General features: G+C 47.0%; 1 protein-coding gene across 14 annotated transcripts in view; it reads left to right on the top strand.

The window, feature by feature from the left end:
- The window catches only part of LOC145536639 (F-box-like/WD repeat-containing protein TBL1X), a 250623-nt gene that overhangs the window by 126628 nt on the left and 97368 nt on the right, over positions 1–26627 (top strand). For 8 of the 14 annotated variants that reach the window (XM_081566170.1, XM_081566166.1, XM_081566167.1 and 5 more), the window contains one exon: positions 13810–13950. The exons of 2 other annotated variants lie outside the window; for them this stretch is intronic. The gene's annotated coding sequence lies outside the window, so the exon portion shown is untranslated. Of the gene's footprint in view, positions 1–8669; positions 8789–12379; positions 13431–13809; positions 13951–19613; positions 19760–26627 lie in introns of those variants that run through there. 4 more of the 14 variants (XM_081566176.1, XM_081566175.1, XM_081566178.1 and 1 more) reach the window with 2 other exon arrangements.

Genomic DNA, 26627 nt, shown 5'->3' with positions numbered 1-26627 from the left:
TTTCACAGCAGAGGAGTCCGAGACTCTGGGGGGTGGCAGAAATCTGGGAGGGGCAGCTCGGAGCCTGGAGGATGGCACCCTGTGCCCCACCATTGACCTTCACCAGCTACTCTGTGTCCTCACAGATGGACCAGCGTGGACATCTGGGTCAAATCGTGCTGACATCCTGGTGCCCGCGAGTGGGCCCCGTGGAGATTTGACGAAGGGGTGTTTGGGTGAGGGCTGGCCTCCCCTGGAGGAATGTGCTCCCCGGGCTGGGTTACACGTGTGGGGTGTTCTATGACGTGAATGGCAGAGGTTGCAGACGGCTGTCCAGCTTTGCGCAGCCTCCGTAAGAACAGAGCTTGTTTCTGGAAGGGAGCAGCAGACACTGACTCCCCTCCAAGTGTGACCTGGGACGTCCACTCCCCTGGAGATGTGACGTGCAGATGATGTCGTGATGTCTTTGATGTGTTTCATCCGGACCCTCTCATTTCACGCTCTCGGGATCCCCACTTCCTCATTCAGTCTACCAGGGCCACTCTCCCACTCCTCCGATGAGGGGTGCGGTGAAGGGCTTCAGAGTCTCGAGTGGCCAGCGTGAGATCCCAGGGAAGGACGTGCAAGCATTGGCAGCCCTGACCCATTGCTGTGTGCCCGGAGTGAAACTGAAATGCTGGTCATGTCCACTGGAACCTGGGCATGATGCAGCCCCCTGATGGCGTTTTTCCTTCTTGTCATCATGATCATAGGCAAACGCTTTCTATTTTTTTGCAAAGAGATAGTTAGTGACCGATGGCAGTATTGTGCCGTGTGCCATCTTGCAGAACCATCTGTAACGTATTATGGTGCTACAGAAGCTCAGTGCAGTGACTGCAAGGAACAGTCAGTGATCATTCAGGACACAGCTGTCTTCAGGTTCCTCTCCTTCCCTTGTAGACTGGGCATGTTGGGATTTCAGCTTGTCTCACCACCATTTTTCTGACCGAGGTCAATTTGTAATCCCCTACAAGCCCTTCTGCTTGGTTCTGAGAATTCCTGGGCTCGGAGACCTTCGTCATGAAACTGCGTCTAAAGCGAGTCACTGGTTGTGGATTCAGAGCTCATCTGCTTTGAAATACTTGGCTTGGAAGTTGAACGTCAAAATGTATTTTTAAAATGATAGTTGATTAATGAGCTAAACTCGAGGTAGTTTCTTTCTGACCAGATGGATAACATGTATTGGGTCTGTTGTTTGCTCAGTCGTGTCCAACTCTGCAACCCCATGGACTGCAGCACGCCAGGCTTTCCTATCCATCACCGTCTCCCAGAGCTTGCTCAAACTCACGTCCATCAAGTTGTAGAGTTGACTAAAATGTCTTCAGCTTTTTTTCTCATATATGAATAACGATCAGTTCAGTTCAGTTGCTCAGTTGTGTCCGACTCTTTGCGACCCCATGAACCGCAGCATGCCAGGCCTCCCTGTCCATCACCAACTCCCGGAGTTTACTCAAACTCACGTCCATCGAGTCGGTGATGCCATCCAGCCATCTCATCCTCTGTCGTCCCCTTCTCCTCCTGCCTTCAATCTTTCCCAACATCAGGGTCTTTTCCAATGAGTTGGTTCTTTGCATCAGGTGGCCAAAGTATTGGAGCTTCAGCTTTAGCATCAGTCCTTCCAATGAATATTCAGGACTGATCTCCTTTAGGATGGACTGGTTGGATCTCCTTGCAGTCCAAGGGACTCTCAAGAGTCTTCTCCAACACCACAGTTCAAAAGCATCAGTTCTTTGGTGCTCAGCTTTCTTCACCGTCCAGCTCTCACATCCATACCTGACTACTGGAAAACCATAACCTTGACTAGATGGACCTTTGTCGACAATGTAACGTCTCTGCTTTTTAATATGCTGTCTAGGTTGGTCATAACTTTTTTCCCAAGAAGTAAGCGTCTTTTAATTTCATGGCTGCAGTCACCATCTGCAGTGATTTTGGAGCCCCCCAAAATAACATCTGTCACTGTTTCCACTGTTTCCATCTATTTGCTATAAAGTGATGGGATCAGATGCCATGATCTTAGTTTTCTGAATGTTGAGTTTTAAGCCAACTTTTTCACTCTCTTTCAGTTTCATGAAGAGACTCTTTAGTTCTTCTTCATTTTCTGCCATAAGTGTGGTGTCATCTGCATATCTGAGGTTATTGATATTTCTCCCGGCAATCTTGATTCCAGCTTGTGCTTCATCCAGCCCAGTATTTCTCATGATGTGCTCTGCATATAAGTTAAATAAGCAGGGTGACAATATACAGCCTTGACATACTCTTTTCCCTGTTTGGAACCAGTCTGTTGTTCCATGTCCAGTTCTAACTGTTGCTTCCTGACCTGCCTACAGATTTCTCAAGAGGCAAGTCAGGTGGTCTGGTATTCCCATCTCTTTAAGAATTTTCCACAGTTTATCGTGATCCACACAATCAAAGGCTTTGACGTAGTCAGTAAAGCAGAAGTAGATGTTTTTCTGGAACTCTCTTGCTTTTTCAGTGACCCAGCAGATGTTGGCAATTTGATCTCTGGTTTCTCTGCCTTTTCTAAAACCAGAAACCCCATCTTTCTTTGCAGCCCCATGGTCTGTAGAGTCCATGGAATTCTCCAGGCCAGAATAGTGGAGTCGGTAGCCTTTCCCTTCTGCAGGAGATCTTCCCGACCCAGGAATTAAACCAGGGTCTCCTGCATTGCAGGCAGATTCTTTACCAGCTGAGCTATCAGGGAAGCCCCCTCTTGTAAGATAGATGCTGTTTAATAAATGATGATAGGCTGTGTCTTTTTGCTTTTATAAATATCAGGAAAGCCTCAAGGTGGTGTCCTTTGTTCTTTCTGATAATTGGTCTTGGTTGACTGCTCATGGAATAACAGAATCCAGAAGTTCAAACGGTAGATTTTTTTAAAAATTGGATTATAATTGATTTGCAGTGTTGTGTTAGTTTCAGATGTAAAGCGAAGTGAATCAGTTATACATACACATATATCCATTCTTTTTCAAATTCTTTTCCCATGTGAGCCATCACAGAGTGTTGGGTAGAGTTCTCAGTGCTATACGGTAGGTTCTTGTTAGTTACCTATTTTATATGTAGTAGTGTGTATGTTAATTTCAGTCTCTCAATTTTTTCTCCCCACCCCAGCTCCTGGTAACCATAAGTTTGTTTCGTACATCTGTGACTCTCTTTTATTTTGTAAAAACATTCATTTGTACCAGTTTTTGGTTTTTTTTTAGCTTCTGCATATGAATGATAATCATATGATATTGGTCTTTCCGTGTCTGAGATACTTCACTCAGTTCGACCTTCTCTGGGTCTATAGTGTTGTAAACGGCGTTATTTTGTTCTTTTTTATGGCTGACTAAGCAGACTTAGCTCTTAATCACATATGGAACTTAATCCTGGTGGACTCTTCAGTCCTGGTAAACGGGAAGCGTGATGCATTGACTGATAACACTGGAGAACTCCCGGAGTCCATGAAAATCCCTTGACTTTGCAGACTTCCTAAATCGTGAGAGTAAAGGTGGGTGAATAAGCACGCACACCAATATGAGCTAGTTTCTGCCCCCCCTCAAGAAGCCCACCTTTCTGCTTTCAGAGAAGCCATGTGAGAATTTTTAATTAATTCTTCAAGAGGGCTCATTACTGGGAGGAATAGAGACATTGCTCATTTTGTGTGATGATTTCTCATCCGTGCTGTGGTTTGTTGTCATGGACCCTGGGGGCCTGGTTGAACTGGAGTTCGAGGGCCTCTCCTGTTGGTCTCAAACCCACACACCACCTTGGTTTTTAGAATAATTATCTAGTGATGTTAAACACAGTAGAACTTATGAAAGATTTAGCAATGCATGCATGGACACGCATGTAGGTACCAGTCATGTAAACAAGCATGCTTTTTGATCTGTGCATTTGTGGGCAGCATTTTTCGGCCCCGAAAACGTCAACTCGGTAACGTGGAATCTTGTAACTCGTCCCGCTCCATCCCCACCTGAACCCCAGCTTCCTCCCAGGATGTGGAGGGTATGAGGTGGAAGCCTAGGTGATTGAGGTTGAATGTTGGGGTGACCACCTGAGTGGAGAAGGTGTGAAGTCCCAACCCAGGACCAAAGCCGACCAGAGGGACCTTTTCCTTATGCACGGATTCCCTGATAGTCTGTGAGGGAATTCCTCTTATTTGATTTTATTTTTTCTCTTTTAAAGAAGTGAATGTCTTCTCTTATGAAAATTGCTGTTACATTACATTTGGAAACAGCATTTTAATAAACACTTGTCTTGATTATAAAGCAGATTAGAAGCCATGATACTTAGTGGTCATAGCGGGGCCCTAATAAAATTCCACAAGCCATGTGACTTAAAACAGCAGGAGTCCATTCTCTCATTCCTGGGGGCCACAAGTCTCAGATGGAGATGTCACCAGGCTGGCCCTCTGATGAAGGCTCTGGGCCGGCTCCTTTCTCGCCCGTCTCCTACCTTCCGTGGTTTCCGGCAACCCTGGATGTTCCTAGACTTACACATACGTCACCCTAATCTCCGCCTTGTCTGTGGGTCTCTGTGTTCACAGGGTCATTTTCTTACGTGGACAGCATCATAGTGGGTTAAGAGCCCGCCCCACTCCACTGTGACCTCATTTGATGGATTTTGTGTGTGTGATTGAATGTATTTTCTTTTTCTCTTTTATTGACATATAATTGACCTACGGTGAGCCGTGAAAGTAGTGAAAATGTTACTCGCTCAGTCGTGTCTGACTCTGTGACTCCTTGGACTGTGTAGCCCGCCAGGCTCCTCTGTCCATGGGATTGTCCAGGCAAGAACACTGGAGTGGGTTACCTTCCCTTCTCCAGGGGATCTTCCCAACCCAGGGATCGAACCCAGGTTGATTCTTTTACCACCTGAGCCACCAGGGAAGCCCAAATTGACCTGGCAACAGTATGTTAATTCTGGGTACATGACATAATGACTCGATATTTCTGTACATTACAGAACGATCGCCACAAGTCTAGTTACCATCCGTCACCATACAAACGTATGACACTATCATTGACCGTCTTCCCCAGGTTCTGCATTTCATCTCCTTGACTCACTTTGTAGCTGGAAGTTTGTCCCTCTTAAGCTTCCTTATATATTTCACTCACCTTCACACCACCCCCCACCCGCCCCCTGCCAACTACCTCTTTTTATGAGTCTCTTTCTGTTTTTTTGCCTTTGCTCACTCGTTTCGATTTTTAGATTCTATGGGTAAATGAAATCATGCAGTACTTCTCTTTGACTTACTGAGTTTCATGTCATACCCTACACTGACTTGATGGACACGAGTTTGAGCAGGCTCGGGGAGTTGGCGATGGACAGGGAAGCCTGGCGTGCTGCAGTCCACGGGGTCGCGGAGAGTCGGTCACGACCGAGCGACTGAACTGAACTGAAGTGAATACCTGTGGTCACAGATGGCAAGATTTCATTCTTTTTTTCATGGCTGAGCCATTTTCCTGTGTGTGTGTGTGTGTGTGTGACATTTTCTTTATCCGTTCATCTCTCGATGGATGCTGAGGTTGCTTCTAGACCGTGGCTATTCTAAATAATTGTGCCGTGAACATAGGGGTATGTGTATCTCTTCAGCTTTGTGCTTTTGTCTTTTCAGGAAAATGCCTAAAAGTGGCATTGGCTAGGTGGTGCGATCGTTCTATTTTTAATGTTCTGGGGAAGCTCCTTACTGTTTTCCGTAGTAGCTGCACCAGTCTCCATTCCCACCGTCACTGCATCATCGTACGGGTTGCCTTTTCTCTCCATCGTTGGCGACGCTTGTTATTCGTTGTCTCTCTGGCTGAGCCCACGCTCAACAGTCTGACAGGCATCAGGTGGTATCTCATGGTGGTTTTGAGTTGGCATTTCACCTTGATGAATTCTATCCACGACCTATTTTCAAATGAGGTCGCACTCTAAGGTGTCCAGGGGGTTGGGACCACGAGATATCTTTTTTGGGGAGGGGGCCCAGTTCAACCCGTAGCAGTGGCGATCTCCCTTTACCCTTGGCCATTTACAGGGCGGCTGAAAAAATCCAAACCGGTATAAATTCTTTGTCTTTAATTAAATGAACGAGCCGACAGAACAGGCTGCAGGCGCGGCGCCCCGCCCCCCGCCAGGCCTGCTGTTACGGGGCCTGGGTGACCATCACACCCAGAAGCCCTGGTGGATTGTGTCTTTCCTGATGTTTCTGGAAGGTCTGGGAGCTCTCACGCCCTATCCGTCAGGAGGTGGTTTTTCGTGAGCCGCGGTTCACGGAGGTGTGGGTGGCTTTGCCGGTTCGTGGAGCCTGTTTTTGGTCACAGGCGAGCGGGAAGTGGTGGGCTTTCCCTTGAGACTGGCCCGGAGGGCTGCTGCTTACGAGGATGGGGTTCGGGGGTTGCAGTGGACGAAGTGGAGACTGTGGGCCCGCTTAACCTGGTCCCTGGAATATTCCGTGATGCAACCGCGGGACGTTAACTGTGCGAAGCCCCCAGCTGCCAGGGGAGGCCCCAGAATGCATGGTCCATGTGGACTGTGGGCCCACTTACCTGGTCCCTGGAATATTCCGTGATGCAACCACGTCACGTGGACTGTGCAAAGCCCTCAGTCACCAGGGGAGGCTCTAGAACCCACTGTCTGTAGTGCAACCCCCTTCCTTTTCCCACCGGAGGTGATCGAGGGTAGAACTAGTTGTGCCCCTGAATGGTTTTGGTGCCTGGAATCCCCAGGCCCGTCCACAGAGTCTTGTCCAGTTTCCTCCGAAAGAAATTGCACCGTGGAAGACTCGTTGGTGCCAAAAGTGAAAGTCTCTCAGTCGCGTCTGACCCTTTGTGACCCCATGGAGACTATACGGCTCGTGGAATTCTCCAGGCCAGGGTACTGGAGTCGGTAGCTTTTCCCTTCTCCAGGGGATCTTCCCAACCCAGGGATTGAACCCAGATCTCCAGCATTGCAGGCAGATTCTTGCCCAGCTCAGCCACCAAGGAAGCCCAAGAATCCTGGAGTGGGTCTGCCACATAATTTCAAGGCTTCCTGGCGCTTTTCAGGGAAACGTGTTAAACAAACAGCACGTCTGCTCAGAAGCGCTCTGAACTTGGAAGTTCTCAGAGCGCGGCAGGTGAAACCTTGACCTTGGGTTCACCTCTCTCGGCGACGGTGGCTTCACGTGGTAAACAGGAGGTTACCTGGGTGCCCCGTCACCCTGTTGACCCCTCGGGGATGGACCTTGGGGCCTTGCACGGTCAGCTTCCAGTAGCAGTTTGGACAACGGGGGATATGATTTCCCATCGTAATTATAGCCCTCAAGGCCGATCCAGCTCCATAATTAGGGCCCCAGTTAGAATATGTGCACATCCCCCATTTCTGGGTGCTGCTGTGAGTACTAACCAGAAACGGGAATTCTGCCTGTGAGAAAAATAATCTAGAATAGTTGAAAGCCACAAGTGGGGACTCTTCTTTCAGGTCAGTCTACTCTTTAACAACCTAGACAGCATATTAAAAAGCAGAGACATTACTTTACCAACAAAGGTTCGTCTGCTCAAGGCTATGGTTTTTCCAGTGGTCACGTATGGATGTGAAGTTGGACTATAAAGAAAGTTGAGTGCCGAAGAATTGATGCTTTTGAACTGTGGTGTTGGAGAAGACTCTTGAGAGTCCCTTGGACTGCAAGGAGATCCAACCAGTCCATCCTAAAGAGATCAGTCCTGGGTGTTCATTGGAAGGACTGATGCTGAAGCTGAAACTCCAATACTTTGGCCACCTGATGTGAAGAGCTGACTCCTTTGAAAGGACTCTGATGTTGGGAAAGATTGAAGGCGGGAGAAGAAGGGGACGACAGAGGATGAGATGGTTGGATGGCATCACCGACTCAATGGACATGGGTTTGAGTAAACTCCGGGAGTTGGTGATGGACAGGGAGGCCTGACGTGCTGTGGTCCCTGGGGTCGCAAAGAGTTGGACACGACTGAGCAACTGGAGTGAACTCTTTAACGATGATGTAACATACAGCACAGCATCTCAATTCCTTACGTCAAGAATTTGCAGAAATAAGGTGGACATGTTTAGGATTCATCTCATACTGAATCAAGAACTTTACGCTTGATTGGAAGGAACTTTTCTTCCAATCGAATGGAAAATGGTGGCTCGGTAAAGAACCCATAGGCCAATGCAAGAGACACGAGTTCCATCTCTGGGTCGGGAAGATCCCTTAGAGGAGGGCATGGCAACCCACTCCAGTATTCTTGCCTGGAGAATCCCATGGACAGAGGAGCCTGGCAGGCTACAGCCCATGAGATTTCAAGAGAGCTGGACATGACTGAGCGACTAAAGAACAAACAACAGCAATGGAAAAATGCCACTTTTGTACCATTCGGACATGCAGATGCCTAGCTGAGGGGAGCAAGTGATTGCTGGGGATTTAGGGGTGAAGATATCAGTGTGATTTCTAAGCGTACATGGTTTACCTGGTAGACCCAGGTTTTACTGAAGGAGAACTATGTGATGGAGGCAAGATAGATGCATGTAGTTTTCTGGGTCTTACGTTTGCAGCTGTTTGTGTGTTTGTGTGCTTGGTTGAAGGCAAACAAATGGAATTAGATAACTAATTGGCTTGGAGGGCTTGGGGGGAGCGGATGAATGGGGTTAGTTTCTATGCCAGTGTTCTCTGACGTCTGCCAGCGTGTTCCCAGTTCCAGCTCCTGTGTTCTTTACCCATCGGGGTGTGAGAGGTTACCCCAGCATTCCATGCTGGACACTGCGGACAGGGGTCATCTCGCATGGGCTCTGAGACTCAGGAATCCAAGCACAGGTGAGCTGGAGTGTTCCCGCTCGAGGTCTCCCGTGAGGTGCCGTCAGCGCGTTGGCCCCAAGACCAGTCTCTTGAGCCTCGTGCTGGGCTGGAGGCTCCACCCCAAGCTGGTTCACGGACGTGGCAGTTGGCGGGAGGCTTCACTCTCTCCCGTCTCTGCAGAGCTGCCCGTGACCTGGCTTCCCCAGAGTGCGTGATTGAGAGAGAGAGAGAGCAGAGTAGGGGAAAGAGAGAGAAAGACAGTGTTGGGGACTTCCCCGGTGGAGCAGTGATTAAGACTCTAACATCCCAGTGCAAGGAATGTTCCAGCTCTGGATGGGGAACTAAAGGCCCCATGTGCCTCGTGGCACAGCCAAACATAAATAAAATAACAATAGAATAACTTAAAAAAAATTAAAAAGAAAGTGCTGGAAGCCACGTGCTTTCACAGCCTGATCTAGAGGTGACGTCCTGTTCCTTTTGCCATATTCTGTTGGTCGCATAGAGCAATCGTGGTCAGTGTGGGTTGGGGCGGTTCCTGGGTTCAGATGCCAGGGGGTAGGGCTCCTTGGACTCATCTCAGAGGCTGCCTGGGGCCTTCTCTGGCGTCTAGTGGTTAGGACTCCATCCTTAACGCTGCACAGGTTCCATCCCTGGTCAGGGGGCTAGGATTCCACATGCTGTACGGTGGGGCCACATAAATGAGATAAGAGATAAAGATGCCTGTGAAGAGGCTGCCTACCTCAGCCTTTTATTTTTCGCGCCCATCAATGGCCATCTTGGTTAGAGAATTACTCAACTTGAGTACACAGTCAGCTGTCAGAAAGTGTGGGGAAATTTCTTTAGCCGTGTCTGTGCCCTGACTTTCGGATACAATAGAATCTACCTGGAAAGACTGTCACTTGAGTCTCGTGTGTGTGTGCGTGCTCAGTCGTGTCTGACTCTTCTCGACCCCGTGGACTGTAGCCTACCAGGCTCCTCTGTCCATGGGGTTCTCCAGGGCAAGAATACTGGAGTGGGTTGCTGTTTTCCTTCTCCAGGGGAATCTTCCCAATTCAGGGATCGAACCTGAGTCTCTTGCATCTCCTTCACTGGCGGGCAGATTCTTGACCACGAGGAGCATCTCAGGAAGCCCCTCGCTTTACTACGTAGCTCAATAAAAATGATGCGCCTGCTTTGTGCTCGCCACAATATTCTTGGACAGAAAATCAGTTTCCCTCCCACAAAATGGAAACATCCATTGAGCCCCCCCGGTGGGCGTGGCTGGTCAGCTCTCCCACCTCCTCCTTAAACTCGGGTGAATAAATCTTCTTCAGCGACTGCCTGAATCATTGCTACCCCTGCACGTGCAACTTCTGCCCCAAGACATTTCAGAAAGGTTGCCCTTGCCTTTTCTAAATAATGAATTACCCTTTGTAAAAAATTTTATTGTCTTCTAGGCAAAGTTAATGGGGGAAAAAAATGAATGAGAATCCCCCCCCCACACCAAGCTCTTTCTGACAGTTTCAAAGATGATAACATCTTTATTGCATTTCTTTTTTTTTAAATAAATTTATTTATTTTAGTTGGGGGCTAATTACTTTACAATATTGTACTCTCAGCGCTAACATCATTCATTCATTCAGCAGATAGCCTCCATGCGCCGGTGAGGCCGTAAAAGTGCACAGGTAGAGTGTAAGCTCAAATAACCTCTTCACGGTAATTTAAAGGCACGTCAGATCGAAGAAAGGGCTTCCCTGGTGGCTGAGACTGTAAAGAACCTGCCTGTCAGTGCAGAAGACCCAGGTTGAATCCCTGGGTCAGGAAGATTCCCCCTGGAGAAGGGCATGGCAACCCGCTGCAGAATCCTTGCCTGGAGAATCCCAGGGACAGAGGAGCCCAGCGGGCTTCACGGTCCACGGGGTCACAGAGAGTCAGACAGGGCTGAGCGACTGAGCACAGACAGAAGACATGAAACCTGCTGGGTAGGGAATTGCATTTTGTGAATTCTGCACCCGCAGGTTGACTGAAGGAACATTTCGGAGGATCCTCAGAGTCGAGGGTTCTCTTGCCGTTTGCGTTTTCTAGAAAGGCAACTGCCGTGCAGAGAGAGAAGGGGCTTTCCCGGATAGGGGACCGGACCTGGCCCGAGGGGGACCCCAAAGGGTCTGACCCCCAGGCCGACTGCGTTGGCAACCTTCATGTGTAGAAGCCTTTGCACGTGGAAAGGCTGCATGGGAATCCCTTGACTTGCGCTGAATGCTGCTGGTCTCTCTGGCACGAGAGCTAACGTTCTCTTTGCCACCTTCACAGCTAGTGGCCATCATGCAGCTGTCCAAGGCTTCACCAGTATCCTTCCTCACCACCCACACCTTTAATTTTTCTTCCATGGACGCTCAACTTCCCTGCCTTTTCAAGTTCAGCTAAGGCAGATAGCCAAAATTCCTAAGGGAGGAAAAGTGGAAATGAAAGAGAAATGAAATTTTGAAATTTCTCTTTCAAAGAGAAATGAAAGAAAATGGCATTTTGAAGGATGAAAATGGAACTTGATAGGATCATGTGTGTGTGTGTGTGTCTGTGTGTGTGCATGAGTGTGTTTCCTCCAGGGTTGCCAAGACCTACGATTGCTGATGCATCCGAAGATTTGGAGTGAGGCTCGCTCATAACCGTGAAAGAATGACTGGGGGTTTGGCCGCAGTAACAGCTGTTGACCCAGATGGAGGTGGGTTTGGGAACCTGTGTGTGTGTGCGGATTTGCTACCCAGAGACATGGACCTTTATGTAGGTGGCAAGTACGACCACTCCTGCACAGATTTCTTAACCATTATGGTTGAGCCGTCTTCGCGGGAAGAATGAGATCCCTCTCTGGGCATTTCATCAGAAAGCAGCCATTAAAAAGAATGCATTGGAATCAGTTCTAATGAGGTGGATGAAACTGGAGCCTATTATACAGAGCAAAGTAAGTCAGAAAGAAAAACACCGATACAGTATATTAACACATATATATGGAATTTAGAAAGATGGTAACGATGACCCTATATGTGAGACAGCAAAAGAGACACAGATGTGAAGAACAGTCTTTTGGACTCTGGGAGAAGGCGAGGGTGGGATGATCTGAGAGAATAGCATTGAAACATGTATATGACCATATGTGAAACAGATCGCCAGTCCAGGTTTGATGCATGAGACAGGGTGCTCAGGGCTGGTGCACTGGGATGACCCTGAGGGATGGGATGGGGAGGGAGGTGGGAGGGGGGTTCAGAAAGGGGAACACATGTACAGCCATGGCTGATTCATGTCAGTGTATGGCAAAAACCACTACAATATTGTAAAGTAATTAGCCTCCAATTAAATAAATTTTTTAAAAAAGAAATGAAACATGTATACATAATTTTAAAAAATTTTATCCACTGTATATCATGTTATTTTTCAGGTTTAACCTTTTCTCCACCCATGTCCTTTTCCTGTCTCGGAATTCCACCCCTACATCCACACTGAACTCAGTCATCCTGTCTCCCATCTTTCTTTTGGGCCGGGGCAGCAGCTCGGACTTTCCTTGGCTTGGGTGGCTCTGTTTTGAGGTATAACTGGCCACGACTTTTCATAGAACGTCTCTCACTTTGGGCTTAGCAGGTGTGTGCCACGTGATGAGGCCGGGGTTATGAGTTTGGGGAACAGAGACCGCAGAGACGGAGGGCCCTGTGATCACGTCGCCTCCAGGGCGTTGGACTCTCCACGTGACTTAACGCTGATGAGCTCAGCTTGCCTTCTGCTCAGGGTTTGTGTTTGCCAGGTCTTTCCCCTGTCTTGTCTGTCCACACTAGACTTTCAAAGCCCATGCTCACTGCTGTAGGGGGAGCAAAGTAAGCTTCACCTCCTGGAGACGTTAGGTTGAACTGGTTGAATGCAAGGCTTCCCTAGTGGCTCAGTGATAAAGAAACAGCCTGCCAAGGCAAGAGATGCCGGTTCAATCCCTGGGTCGGGAAGATCCCCTGGAGAAGGAAATGACAACCCACTCCAGTATTCTTTTGTTTTTTTTAACTTTTGGGGGCTGTACCACACAGTGAGTGGGATCTTACTTCCCCCACCAAGGATCGAACCCGCAGCCCCTGCGGGGGATCCGATCTTAACCACTGGATCGCCAGGGAAGTCCCCCATTGCGGTAATCTTGCTTGGAAAATCCCATGAACAGAGGGAGCCTGGCGGGCTCTCTAGTCCACAGGCTCTATAGTCCAAAGAGTCGGACACGACGTAGCGTCTAAACAGCAGCAAATTTAAATGCAGGTCTATTCACTCGTTGCTCGATAGAAGGTGATACAGCCTCGTCTCGGAATATGGGTCCAGTAATTCTAGTGTGGGGTCGTCTCTCCGTAATAAACTGTACCGGTGATGCGGCTTCTGCAGTTTCCAGTGTTGAGTCCCGTAAAGCGCAGTGGTTCCCGAAGGAAACCATCTCCGCGCAGAATCCATCTGCATGTTTACTGCCTTTTCTGAGATCTCTTCGCTCTTGTCCACCCCGTCAGCGTTTTCATGATAACTTTTTTTTTTTTTTATTTGGGGCTGCACTCTGCACCATGCACACGGGCATGTGTGATCTGAGTTCCCCGACAGGAGATCAAACCCACATCCCCTGCAGTGGACGCTCAAGAGTCTTAACCACTGGACCTTCCGGAAGTCCCTCATGGTACATTTTTGTCTGACCCACGTGTCTGTTAGTCTGTAACAAAGCATCCAAAGTAGCTTTGGTAGGGGCAAAAAAAGACTGTCTTCCTAGCTGATGAGTTGATGTAATATTTCATTACATTTCATTGATGCAGTAAGATGCCCCATCGAATAAGCGGGTTTGGGGCCCCATCAACACTGCGCTGTGAAGGCCCCAGGGTACCTGGCTCAGGTGGAAGGGGCTCCCGGGGGGGATCCACTGGATTAAGCATCTACAGAATAAGCAGCCTTGGTGATTTCAGCGAGAAGGTCAACAGGAGGCCTTGTTAACAGACCTTCTCCTCCACGTATTTTTAGAAGCAGCAAATATCAACCATAAATATTTAATGTTGTGTTTATAGACTCTGGCATCATAAAACTTCGCAAGGTGACTCAGAGGAGGCGGATGACTGTGTACCCCCGAGGAGAAGGAATTTCCTCCCCCTGGCACCCCGCACTGTGAGGAAGGTCATCGTTGACGTTGTTAGGGGAGAGGTGAACAGGTAAATCGCTGTCTTATTCAACTTCTTCATCCTCAGCAGATGAGTTTAGTCATTACTCCTCGCTGGCCAGGATTTTCAGTTTTCTGATTTTTAAAAGCAACATGCTGCATGTGATGAGCAATTTGGAAAAAAAAAAAGAGAGAGAGAATGGAATCTGGAAACAAAACAAACACCTCTGAACCCACCCACACCAGTTCGCCCATCAGCCTGTCGGTACGTTTTCTCCCAGAGGCCTGTATTCCTGGGCATGAAACATCAGGAAGGTTCAGCTTTGTAACCCGGCTCTCCCAGTTAACCTCACAGAGGGAGCGTTTGATCATTGCTGACGTTCATTGAAAACATTTTTCAGGCATTTGTCCCGTCAAGTGTGTATGCCGTAATTGATGTAACACGTGTTGCTGGAGCTTCAGATTGCTTCCAATTTTTTTTTTTTTTTGCTTTAGGATAGATTGCTGGAAATGGAGCTCTAGGGCTCTTGAGACCGATTACCAAATTGCTTTCCTTGAAAGGTTGTGCCAGCTGTTCCCTATTGCCAGGGAGCCCAGGGTGGGGGTGGGGGCCTGCCTCTCAGACAGCTCAGGACATTGTGGTCAACTGAGCTGGGAACGCAGGCACTTTTTTTTGGTTTTGTTTTTGCATGTCTTTGATTAAAAAAAAAAAAAAGATGAGGTGGAATATTTCATCCTGTTCGCCAGCCATTTGCATTTCTTTTTTTTTTTGTCCTGTGACTTGGATGTAAGTTGCTCTGCAAGCAATGGCTCGGGTTCTGTTTTGGGTTACACTCTGTGGGTTTCACGTGAATGCCAGCTGTTTTAATAAAGACTGCACTGTCAGAGTTTCAGCTACAGGGGCCATTTGTGGCGTTTGCTGGGAAGTTGAGTCTCCCGACCTGAGCCAGCCTGAGTCTGCATATTAGGGCTGCGTCTTAAACGGGAGTTGAGTCCAGAAAGCAGGAAGGCAGGTCAGCACATGAACTTATTACTGAGATTATACCTACCTACATTCTTTGCTCATTAACTCTTTGACCCCTTTCTTTAAGCTGGGGAGCAGGGTGTGTGCGCTGTGATTGCTCATGAATGAGAATTGATATGTTTGAATATCACTCCTCTACGTGGATTCAGCTCATCTCCTGGTGTTTCTTAGTGTGTCTATCAGAAGACGGTGTTTTTACAGAATGACATTTGTAGGAAAAGCACAGATTCTTAGGTTAGCCAGCAAAAGGTCTTGAAATGCTTATAATTATCAATTGGCAAACTTGCAATTTGTTTCTACTTGTCGTTAGCCCAAGTTTGTTTCCCAAGGGTGTGTGTCTGTGTGTGCATGAGTGTGTACGGGTGACATAGGTTTTGTTGTGCAAATGAATTGATTGAATGTCTCTGCTGTGTCTTTGAAGCCTGGTGCTCTTTCATGGCACGCTAGGGACAAGAAGGGGATTGTTTGTTCTCTGTGTTGCTCTGAAGTCATCAGTGAGACGTCTCTGCATTTGCTGTTACTGCTCTTTCCTTTCGCTGTTGTATAACATCACCCATTTGGAAAGCTTTGCAAAGATCTATTTCAGTTCCTCCTTTTAGAGTGTGTAAGTATTTTTTTTTTTTTTTTTTCATTCTCCAAAGAATGGTTTCCAAACCTAGAAAGGAAAGGAATGAAAGGCTAGGAAAAAGATGATACAGCAATGATCAATAGAAGGACTCCCCTGACGGTACAGTGGTTAAGACTTGGCACTTCCACGGCAGGGGTTGCTGGTTTGATCCCTGGTCAGGGTACTAAAATCCTGCATGCCGCTTGATGTGGCCGCACAAAAAAAACAAAAAATCATCGATAGATTATTAAAAACAAATGTTGTAATGATTTTGGGATACGGTTCTTGTTGGCTTTCGCTTCTCAGTGATGTGTGAATGTTTTTGCTCGAAATTACATTTGCTAGGTGAGAGTCTAGCCATGAATCATGTCTGCCAAATTTCAATAGGTGAGGTAATGCATGGAGAAATGGCCTTCTTTCTATAATAACGTGCATCTTCTCAGGCCTCAGGGTTCTTTTTCCTCTCAGTATGTTAACTGCCACACACTAGGAGTTTCCTTGTTTTTACATTTCTGCATGAATCCTGCATACTAGGAGTTTCCTTGCTTCTGCATTCTGCGCGATTACGCACAGCCATGAGGAGCGGGTGGAGGACTCACTCCCAGGTTCCCGTCCCCACTGTGGCTCAAGGTCAGAGATGCTCAGCTTGAGCTCCGTTTCCCAGGGCGTGTGGGTAACACACACACGTGCACAGTACCGGTTCCAACTGTGGGCAGACGGAAGCCACAGTCCCTCCACCCAAGTAATAAAAGTAAGAAGCTCTCTCATACTATCGCACCATTTATGCAAAAATAAACTCCTCCTTAACACCACTCTGAGCTTGCCTGGTGGCTCAGCGGTAAAGGATCAGCCTGCCAATGCAGGAGACTCAGCTTCGATCCCTGGGTTGGGAAGATACCCCTGGAGAAAGAAATGGAAACCCCCTCCAGTATTCTTGCCTGGAGAATCCTGTGGACAGAGGAGCCTGGTGGGCTACAGTCCACAAGGTTGCAAAAGAGTGGAACCCGACTCAGTGGCTAGAAAACAGAACAGCAACACAACCAACCCATCTCTAGATTTTTTTTTTCTTCTTTTTAGTTCAGAGTAGAACTCAAAGTGACAATAAAATGCCTCTTGCAAAAAGAAGCTGTCGAGTGTTCAGTTTGTCGTCACTGATGAGATGCACGCAGCTCCCTGTGCCTAAGCATCTCTAGCTGTTGGTTCTCCAGCGCTTTGAGTGGGTGAGGCTTAATTAAACTTTAAAAGTGACAGCCGACGGTGTAAGGGGCAGGAAGTCTTATCTAAAAGGAGGTTTAATACAATAATAACAGCAAGAGAAGCTGCGTGTAGTCCCGGCTAAAATATCTGTTCAGCGGCACCCCATCTTAAACAGAATATGTGCAAGCTCAGTTGTGTCCAAGTCTTTGTGACCCTTTGGACTGGAGCCCGCCAGGCTCCTCTGCCCATGGGATTCTCCAGGCAAGAATACTGGAGTGGGTTGCCATTTCCTGGTCCTGACCCAGGGGATGGAACCCACTGAACCTGCGTCTTCTTTGTCTCCTGCATTTGCAGGTGGATTCTTTACCCGCTGAGCCATCAGGGAAGCCCATCTTAAACACAGTCACACTGAAAGTTGAGCTGTACTGTTGACTGTGATACAAAGTCCATTGTAGCATCATCACCCTTGGTCTCCCATGGCAACCTGCTAGGAAGAGTTGTGCAGCTCTGGTGACATCACCCCCTAGTCATAGATGAGACAGCCTCAGCCAGACGGGGTCCACACCCAGGTGCTCTGCATTGAGCCCTGGAGTTGACAGCGCACCTTGCTGTCTGCTGGGACAGGTGGCTCTGAAATTGAAAGGTATAATAACATACACCCAGATGAGAGGTCAGTGTTTGCCCACAACGCGAGCAACCTGTCAATGACCATGGCTTTTCTGAGACCCACAACCCTTTCAGGTGTCTTAACAGAACTTGTGATAAGTCACTGCATTAAAAATATCCTCAAACAGAAAATTGCTTTTTTTCCTAGAGAAAGGTGGTCTGCATTTAGAACAATTTGTGATTATTAATCTGTCTTGAACTGGTCAAGAAATAAAAAAATGATGCTATGGGCATACAATTAAAATTTTGCAGTGGACGTGAAGCCTTGAAAAAATGCTATGGTTTAATCTTGCTGACTATAATCAACACATTTTAGAGCCTGTGGGTACCATATAAAGTGTCTGGGTTTTTGTACTCTCCAGTAGAAAGAGAATACAAACCATAAATTTAAGGTTTTCTAGTAGCCACAGTAGAGAAGTAAAAAGAAATCATAAATTATTTCTGCAATATGTATCTAAATATATACTAAGTTAATATTATTTGCAGCATAAGAAAAAAATCAGTCTCTCAGTCCTGCCCCAACTCTTTGGGACACTAGGGACCATAGCCTGCCAGACTTCTCTGTCCATGGGATTGTCTAGGCAAGAATACTGGAGTGGGTTGCCATTCCTTTCTCCAGGGGATCTTTCCGGACCAGGGATCGAACCCGGGTCTCCTGCATTGCAGGCAAATCGAACCGTCTGAGCCACCAAGGAAGCCCATTATTTGCAACATATGTATTAATATGTAATAATTCAATAATCTAAACTCACTATCCAAAATAGTATCATTTTGACAAGTTATCCATATTTAAAAAATCATCCAAGGCATATTTTATGTTCTTTCCATTTCTTTACTAAGTCTGCAAAATCCAGCGTGGATTTTCTTCAGGCTTTGCTTATGTGGTAAAACACCCTAGGGTGCCCGTGAATTAACATTGGTTCCAAAACACACTGTGAAGTCTTGGGTTTCTGACCAGGAAACCATTAGTAGCTGTAGTTTTTTATTTCTTCACTTCCTCTTCCCTGTTGATGAATGTCTCTAAGAGGCCAGAATGCAGCTTCTAACCTTTCTACAAGGTAATTTGGCAGTGACAGGGTGAGTCATTTTAAGTCAGCTGAGATGTAACTTTCTGTAGCTTTGGAAGTGGGGTGATGGACCTCTCGTTCCGTAAAGCACTGCCTCACAGTAAGAGCCCCAAAGTTCTGTCCTCCTCTGTGTCTGGGATGGCTGCCCCAGCTCCTGCCCTCACATCACGTCCCTGAGTAAGAGTGAAGAAGGGGATTTCATTGCCTTTAAGAGCACAGACTAGAGATTTCATATTTGACTTCTGCTTGTAGCCTTTGGCCAGAACTGGGTTACAGGGAAAGCTTGTCCTTTTGAGAGGACGGTGGTCACGTGCCCACACAGAATCCGGGTGTCCTGTCCTCAAAGGGTGAGGGGTGGAAGTAGATAATGGTAGTCTAGCAGACTCTACCTTCGACCCTGTCCTCACTGGAGTGGGAACAAGGCGTTGCTAAAACAACCATGCATCCAATGCAGAATTCTAGACTGTGGGACAAAGATGGGTATCTGGTACAGCAAGGGCTCCTGCAGAGAGCTTGTGGGTTCCATCTTCTGCTCAGCTGTGAGTGTTTCCTTTCTTGCCCACCACTTACCCTGAGTTTCAGCCAGGTGGCCAGGAACCTCTTTCTTTGTGCACCAAGTGGGACTGTGATCTCCCCTGAGTTTATAGTGGTTGCATGAAGTAACAGAGATGAAACGGCACGCCTTTGTTGCCTTTCTCATACCTAGGTCAGAGGTAGTCTAATGTGCTGTTTGTTGGGAGTTACCTTTTTACGCAAAGCCTGCGTGGTTTGTAGCACAGGCTTCTTGTACAGGAAGGGGCTTAGGCTTCTGTCTCCACGGCCCTTCCGCACCACATAGCACGTTGCAGAGTATTTGCACATGAAGTTCTTGATGAACTTGTATGGTCTTCGATCATTTGCTGTTCACTCCATCTGTCAGATTGAACGCATTCACCTAAGCAGTAAGGAAATACTTCTAGAGCACCTACCACCTGTCTCAGGAATTCTTCTAGATGCAGAGAATGTAATAGTGAACAAATTAGACAGAACGCGTACATCCTGGTGGATAAAAGTATGTGTTGGGTATGACGCATTGGGTGTTGTTATTTAGTCGTGTCTGACTCCTTTTTTGTGACCCCATGGATTGTAGCCCACCAGGCTCCTCTTGTTTCCAGGCAGGAATACTGCAGTGGGTTGCCCGTTCCTTCTCCAGAGGGATCTTCCCAACCCAAGGATTGAACTCACGTCTCCTGCCTTGGCAGGCGGATTCTTTCCCGCTGAGCCACCTGGGAAGCCCACGTTGGGTGTTGTGGTGTCAAACGTGAGTGCATGTGAAATCGCTTTGATATTTGCAACATACGTTGTGCTTCGTAATTTTTAAATATCGGCAGTATTTACCAGAGAAGAGATAACTAACAATCATACACACATCCCCACCCACTGAAAGGAAATAGAATAGGAATGTTGAGTATTCATTGAATATTTTTAAATGTGAATATGGTGTGTTTGGATTATTTGTTCATAATTTTTCAGCCACGTAGATAGAAAATGAAAGTTCATTTAACTTCTTTCTATGTTTTCAACAAATATGTAAACCATCATCTGCCTTTATATTCATATAATAGTACTTGAGTTGGAGAAAAAGACAGAAAACCGCAGCACTCTTGAGGGTACCTTTGCCAATTAGAAAGATTGTAAGGAAAAATTGATTCCTCCTGGGTTTTTGTTTTTGTTTTTTTGTAGAAAATTAGCACAATGATTTTCGCTGAACGTGATTTCCTTTAAGCTACTGAGAAATTTTTAGTCTTGCAGGCTGAATGGAGTGGATAGTGGTTTAGAGGAGAAATGAACTGATTAATGAGAAGCCCCTGATTTCATTTTAATCACATACTCTGACACAGTGGGCAAAATTCACACTGTATTTTCTTACACTGGTGGTGCTGTTAAAATGTATGCAGACGGAACACGTTTATGTATTACTGAGCCTTTCATGCTGTTTTGGTTTCCAGGGCGCTTGGTAAATCATTATAATTATTTTTATCCAGGTTATCGGTTCTTAACACTCCTCTTGACCTGACATCGTGAATTTTCCGTTCCGTGAAAATCGTATTGTTGAATGGAGGCTTGTGCCCTGTGGAAATGAAGGAGAGATAGATGCAGAGAGACCTAGCCGTGTGAGGCCCCCCGTGTGTGATGACGGACTTCCTTGCGTTTAGGGGGGACTTTTACCTCCCTTGTGTGTACAGAGGAGCAGACCCAGTTGTCACTAGTGCTAAAATGTGGACTTCTTCTCCGTGACCCCGTTTTGACTCATTGAGCCATTAAAATCTGGTAGCAATAATGCGATGGAGGGGGTGACAGCACAGACAGCTACAAGACACCGTATTTTTTTTTTTTTGACCGAGTTGGGACTGAATAGGCTGGATTTTGTGATATCTGGCAGGTCCAGCTTTTCATGGTAAGCACTCTGATCAAACAGCGTTCATGATGGCTGGTCTGCGGTATTTGAAATGCGTGCCTTGTGAATTCTTAGCCCGTTGATGGCCGAATGACCACTGTGGTCTTCCTTTTCTTGCCTGCGTGCTCCGTCCTTTCCACAAAGCCTCGCCCTGATTGTAGACCTGGGTTCTCTGGTCAAAACAGGACCATATACAGAATATCTTCTCCCTGGAGCAGAAGGTTAGCTTCGTTGCCATCAAGAAGCTTCAGAACATCCTTCAGTTTTGGCCTGCTGGGATTTTTTTTTTTTCCCATCTCGATGAAGCTGATGCTCGAAATGTTGGTAGTAAAAGATGGTGCATTGACGGTGGGATTATCTGACCTAGAATTCATCAAGTTGAGTGGCGTTATTTCCAGTGTTTTTAAGTCTGTTAAGTTTGGGGAGAAGGTAGAAGTTTCCCGTTGAGAATTAATACTGTGGAGACTGAAGGAGAATTGTCTTTGTGAGGTAGTAGCTACAGAAGAGAGGTATGTTGACCTCCCGGGTGGTCCAGTGGCTGAGACTCACAGCTCCCAATGCAGGGGTACCCGGGTTCATCTAGTGAGGGAGCTAGATGCCACTGAGTTCAAATGCCACAGCGAAAGATCTCGTGAGCTGCAACCAAAGACCCCACAATGCCCTGAGCCCTGCTGCAAGCAAATAAATGAGAATAAAAATAAATATTAAAAAAAAGACAGAGGTGTCAAAGGTGTCTGGATTGCCAGCCCATGACAACTTATTCCCAGCAGCTGTCCATTACGACGTGAAGAGTCTTTGAATGCTGAAAAGACAGAAGCGAGGTTGAGTGCCTACAAGAATGAAAGTGTCTTACGGACAATTTAGGAACAACAGAGGGGGAAAAAAGGTACAACTTGTATAGAAGTGAAAACTGGCTCCAGGAAGCAGAGATAAATTCCCCGGATACATAAGGGGATAGAATGGGTTTCTGAACCTTGGCGCTTTTGACATTTGGAGTTGGAGAAGACTCTTGAGAGTCCCTTGGACTGCAAGGAGATCCAACCAGTCCATCCTAAAGGAGATCAGCCCTGAGTGTTCATTGGAAGGACTGATGTTGAAGCTGAAACTCCAATCCTTTGGCCACCTGATGCGAAGAGCTGACTCATTGGGAAAGACCCTGATGCTGGGAAAGATTGAAGGCAGGAGGAGAAGGGGACAACAGAGGATGTGATGGGTGGATGACCTCACCGACTCTATGGACATGAGTTTGGGTAAACTCCGGAAGTTGGTGATGGACACGGAGGCCTGGTGTGCTGCGGTTCATGGGGTCGCAAAGAGTCGGACATGACTGAGCAACTGAACTGAACTGAATTTTGGGGAAGACTCTCAGGAGTCTTCTCCAGCACCACAGTTTGCAGACATCAGTTCTTTGGCGCTCTGCCTTGTTTATGGTCCGGCTCTCGGGCACGACTGGGCAACTGAACAGTGACACCAATTTTTGACGGTAGGAGCTGTTCTCTGCAGTGCGGGGTGTTGAACAGCATCCTTGGTCTCTGTGCAGTAGTGTACAGGAACTCTCTCCCAACAGTTGAAGCAGCCAAAAATGTCGGCACATATTGGCAGATGTCCCCCCACTCTGGATACTTGGCAAAATCGCCCCCAGCAAGAACTACCACAATAGATAGGTCAGTGCAGACAGATAGGAGGATCTTAGCTCTTGCATTTTGAGGGGGCTTCCGAAATGAAAGAAACCATCACAGGGCACTAATGTTCTTTTTTATTTTAAATATTTTCAGGTTAATCCCTTGCAGCCTTTTTTTTTTATTGTAAATATATTTTACAAGGAAGATATGTTGTGTCGGCTCGTACTTTAATTTGAATAGTAGCTGCAAAGTCATTCTATATATATTGTGTGAATTAGAGCTGGATTAGTTACATCATAGGGACTTAAATCTTGCGGGTAAATTCAAATCCCTATGTCAAACACAACTGATAATTTTAAATGAAAAACCTTTTATAAATATATTTGAACAGACATAATCTTATAATAAATCATATACTTTCAAGGTGACAAGTCAAAATGCAGAGTGAAGTAAGTCAGAGAGAAAAACAAATATTGTATACTAATGGCTTCCTTGGTGGCACAGCTGGTAAAGAGTCCGCCTGCAATGTGGGAGACCCCAGTTCAATTCCTGGGTCCAGAAGATCTCCTGGAGGAGGGATAGGCTACCCACTCCAGTATTCTTGGGCTTCCCTGGTGGCTTAGATGGTGAAGAATCCGCCTGCAATGTGGGAGACCTGGGTTCGATCCCTGGGTCCGGAAGATCCCCTGGAAGAGGGAACGGCTGCCCACTCCAGTGTTCTTGCCTGGAGAATCCCATGGACAGAGGAGCCTGGCGGGCTACAGTCCATGGGGTTGCAAAGAGTTGGACACGACTGAATGACTTAAGCACACACAACACATATATATGGAATCTACAGAGATAGTACTGATGGAATGATTTGCAGGGCAGCAATGGCAACACAGAGAGATGATGAACCTACATGATGAAGTAGGTTCTTTCATGGCAATGCCCACAGGCGTAACCTGGAGCCCAATCAAGCATTCCTCTTGGGGCCCAGGAGCCTTTGATTTAGCCATCTCCTGGGGAGATAAATTTAAGCCAGTGAAGGCAGAAGTGGAGAGACGGTGAGGGATTAGATTAAAAGGATCAGCAGGATGTATCCTTTTCTTAAAATTTATCGTATTTCATGGTTATATATCTCAGTTCACAGATAGCTGGTTAAAAAAAAACTGTCATAAATGATTTTGTATAAGCTAATGCGTTCAACAAAGTGCAGAATGTACTCATTTCAATATGAATTTAGTTCCAATTCCATTGTGTATCCTTTCTGATATTAAGAGACCAGTTGTAAAAAAGTGAAAGTGTTAGTTGCTCAGTCGTGTCTGACTCTTTGAGATCCCATGGACTGTACCCCACCAGGCTCTTCTGTCCATGGGATTCTCCAGGCAAGAATACCGGAATGGGTTGCCATTCCCTTTTCCAGGGGATCTTAGTGACCCAGGGATCGAACCCAGGTCTCTCACATTGCAGGTGGATTCTTTACCATCTGAGCCACCAGGGGAACCCAAGAAGCTCGCTGCATATATTCTTAATTTTTCTGTGTTATATAGTCAACATTCAGACACTACTATCTTGTGAAGGGGCTTCAGAGTACTAGGGGTGTCTGGAATATAGTAGTGATTTTGCTACATTAATTTCATACTATAAAGTTATAGCCATTTAACTCTGGGCTTTCTCAGGACTCCAGAAAATGTGAGTAATCCCTGTTAACTGTCATAACCTCCCGGCATTTGCAAGCACAAATGAGTTCTTGATTTGTGCATATTCAGTTCAGTTCAGTCGCTCAGTTGTGTCCGACTCTTTGTGACCCCATGGACTGCAGCATGCCAGGCTTCCCTGTCCATCACCAACTCCCGGAACTTGCTCAAACTCATGTCCGTCAAGTCTGTGATGCCATCTGACTATCTCATCTTCTGTCATCCCCTTCTCTTCCCACCTTCCATCTTTTGCAGCATCAGGGTCTTTTGCAGTGAGTTGGCTCTTTGCATCAGGTGGCCAAAGTATTGGCGTTTCAGCTTCAACATCAGTCCTTCCAATGAATATTCAGGACTGATGTCCTTTAGGATGGACTGGCTGGATCTCCTTGCAGTCCAAGGGACTTAAGAGTCTTCTCCAACACCAGAGTTCAGAAGCATCAGTTCTTCTGCATTCAGCTTTCTTTATGGTTCAGCTCTCACACACTTTATACATGGATGTTTATCAGACAGTTTTGCATGAGAGATCCTTGGAAACCTCCCTCCTTGTCTGACCAGAGCATTCTCATATTAATTAGAAAAGTCAGTTAAGCCTGGAGTGATACATACGTGCCTAAAGCATGTCGTTTTAAGTCAAGCTCGTGAATACTCAGTCATCTGGTCCATACCTTTGCCCTGGGGGAAAGTCACAGACTGGAGATCCTGCCCTTTGCTCTAGCACAAGCCACACCCTTGGTGTATCATGTGTGGCTTCCAGTTTCTGGAGGGGACTTGAGGACGCCTGCACAGGACTCGCATTGCTGCGTGGTCCTAGATTTCCACCTTCCCTCCTAGTCATCTTGTTAACTGAACCCAGGTCCATTTCCTCGCTGCTCAAAATCCAGTAAAGGGTCCAGGTTGGTGGAAATGAATGTTTGCTTTATTTTGGATGCTGGCCGCCTGGGTTGGAAGGAAGACACCGTGTCCAAAGGCCGACTCTTCCCCGCCGCACCGCCCCCCCCCCACCCCGCCGGACGCTCAGGCAGCAAGAGCTTTTATAGACAGACAGAGGCGGCTTCATTGCAGAAACAGTACAGTCAGCTCTGCAAGTCATCTCGAGACTGGTCATGGGTGGTCTGATTGGCGTCATCTTGACTGTTTTAGGTACGGTTAATCTTCAGTTCGGGGGGCACTTTCTTCCCATTTCCTTGAGGCCAGTGCTTGGAAGTATGGCAGTTTGTGTCATGGCCACGGTCTATTAACTTCTTCCACGGGTTTTAGTATTGATAAGACAGCTGACAAGGTGTGGCTCAGAATATTATCAGTAGTCAGTGAAGACGATCTAAAGGTCCTTGGCTTTGTTGCTGTTGTTAAACCGCTAAGTCGTGTCTGACTTTTTGTGACCCCATGCACTGCAGCACGCCAGGCGTCCCTGTCCATCACCAGCTTGCTCAAACTCGAGTCCATCGAGTCTGTGATGCCATCCAACCATCTCATTGTGATGCCATCCAACCATCTCACCCTCTGCCACCCCCTTCTCCTCCCGCCTTCAATCTTTCCCAGCATCAGGGTCTTAGTCGGCTCTTCGCATCAGGTGGCCAAAATGTTGGAGCTCCAGCATCAGTCCTTTCAAGGAATATTCAGGGTTGATTTCCTTTAGGATTGACTGGTTTGATATTGTTGTCCAAGGGACTCTGAAAAGTCTTCTCCAGGACCACAATTCAAAGGCATCAATTCTTAGTGACTAAACTGTTATTGTAGTTTATAATTGGTCTCCTTTGACTGTTTTCCGTTGTTTCTACATTTTCCCATTCCTCTGATTAATTCCTTGGCTAACGTTTTCCACAGACAAAAAAGGAGGTGGGGGACGTGAGGGGCAAGGACCATAAGGTCCTTCTGCATTTCAGTCTTGGTTGTCTTGAAAGTGAAAGTCACTCAGTCGTGTCTGACTCTTTGCGACCCCATGGACTGTACAGTCCATGGAATTCTCCAGGTTAGAATACTGGAGAGGGTAGCCTACCCCTTCTCCAGGGGATCTTCCTAACCCAGGGATCGAACCCAGGTCTCCCACGTTGCCGGCGGATCCTTTACCAGCTGAGCCACAAGAGAAGCCCAAGAATACTGGAGTGGGTAGCCTCTCCCTTCTCCAGCAATCTTCCCCACCCAGGAATGGAACCGGGGTCTCCTGCCTTGCAGGCGGATTCTTTACCAGCTGAGCCATCAGGGAGGCCCCTTGCGCTTGTCTTTCCCACGTGTGATTCCACAGCCTCTGTTAAAATGATTGCCGCTCACCCTGTCTGCAGAGCATCACCTCTGCTTTAGCAAACATACGGTCAGCGGCTGTGCGTGCACTCATACTTCCTCGTGTGAAATTTCTCAGGGACGTGTGTCATTACAGCAGCAGGTACCGCTGAGCAAACCTGGACCTTTGGGAGCGGGCGTATCCAGAGGTGG

Source organism: Giraffa tippelskirchi, chromosome X, assembly GCF_054371585.1.
Source record: "Giraffa tippelskirchi isolate mGirTip1 chromosome X, T2T-mGirTip1v1.2.pri, whole genome shotgun sequence".
Classification (NCBI taxonomy): Eukaryota; Metazoa; Chordata; class Mammalia; order Artiodactyla; family Giraffidae; genus Giraffa; species Giraffa tippelskirchi.
Note: the sequence above shows the minus strand (reverse complement) of the source record. Positions and strands in the feature narration are given on the sequence as shown.